Below are 1,872 nucleotides of genomic sequence, written 5' to 3'. Positions count from 1 at the left end.
AAAAACGTGTAAACTCAAAAAAAAAGCAATCAAGAAGCCAGATTTTGAAATTTTTATTCGGTTTTCTAAATAATCAAACAAAGATTTCAAAATTTTCAAAAAAATGAGTTTAGAAAACAGGACCCAAACACAAAGATTAATTGTCAATTTTTAATGAGACATGTAAAAAATCATCACAAAAAATTATTTTTAGCAACAATTTTACTATAACTTATTTTCAATAGGATTTGATGAGAATTAAATGTAACTATTAGAACCTATTAGTAGTTTATCCATTAAAATATGGTAGTCTAAGCGAAATTCTCATAAAAATTTAAGAAGTATAAATTATCCATTAAAAAATAAAGTTGATGTGAGAGACTACGAAATTGTTGCAAATGCTAACATGTTGTAGAAGAACCGACGTATGGGTACGAGGAGCTAATTTGTGCACAAATATTATTATATTAATTAGATTTTTATATCATATTTTAGTGTATCATTTTATGCATCGGTATTATATTGAAAATAAATATCAACAGTTCTAAATGTGAGATAAAAAATAATAAGTGTGATATTATTGCTAATGAAATCTTTGAATTTGAAGATGCCATTTCTTTCTTCTTTTTTTTTTTTGTGTATAATTTATGATGTCCATATTTTAATTTCTTTTTTCAATTGATTTTTTAATTTTTAGGTCAATAATAATTAAAAATTATAAAATATATATTTTTATGAGCGTCCAATCATTTGAAAAAAAAAAAATCTCAACCATATAAAATTATTGTACTTATCATGAATATCAACATACTGTCATTTGAAGAAAAAAAAAAAAAAAATCGGGTAAATTACACTGACACTTCCTGAGATTTATGTTTACTACAGTTCTCCCCTCACATTTGAAAAATTACACTGACCCTCCCTTGTCAGTGTAATTATTTGACGGTGTTAACTTTTAAATTAAAATGACATATTTACTCTTAACCTTTACGTATACTTTAAAGTGTAAATTACATTGACACCCCTTGAGGTTTCAATTTAATACGGATCCCCCTAACATTTAAAAAAAGAAAAAATAATAATTTAATAAGAATAAATATGAAGAAATATATTTAATTTGTAAAAAATTATTTCTAACCACTCGAAAGATAAAAACTTATATAAAAATGATAATTATTTTTTATTTTTTTCTTAACCAAATTAATTTTTAATTTTTTTTTAAAAAAAATTTAAAAATCAAACCATACATAGACTAAGAATCTTTTGATAAGTCATTTCTTACGTTGATAACTTATTTAATTATTTGTTAATTTTACAACATTTTTACCATCTGAGAACTGTTTAGTAACCATTTTGTTTTTAGTTTTTAATTCATATTTACAAAAATTTAAAAAACTGTCATAAAAACTTGTTTGATATTTTTTTTGGTTTATAAATGGTTGTCTTAGTTTGTAAATTTGAAGAAAAAACGTAAATTCAAAAAATGAGTTTACGTTGATTTTTAAACGTAAATTTAAAATTTTGACTAACAAATTTTTTTTTTCAATTAATTTTTTTTTTCAACTAATACTAACCGAGGAGGTAATTGGTAATGCTACTTTAAACCTTGGGGAGATGATTGTAATTTCTAAAATGTGAGGGGTGTCAATATAATTTACCTAGTGAGGGCAAACTTGGTATTTAAAAAATTAAATTGTTGACATCAGCAAAATCTATTAGTTGACTTAACTAACTGAGAAAACAATCTGTAATGAAACTTTAAATCTCAGGGTGGGGGATGTAATTTCCAAAAAATGAGAAGAGAACTGTAATAAACATAAATCTCAAGGGGTTTCAATGTAATTTACCCAAAAAAATCTATATAAAAATTATTGTACTTGTCATGAATATCAA

This window comes from Camellia sinensis, chromosome 9 (assembly GCF_055761805.1).
Source record: "Camellia sinensis isolate YWXY chromosome 9, ASM5576180v1, whole genome shotgun sequence".
Classification (NCBI taxonomy): Eukaryota; Viridiplantae; Streptophyta; class Magnoliopsida; order Ericales; family Theaceae; genus Camellia; species Camellia sinensis.
Note: the sequence above shows the minus strand (reverse complement) of the source record.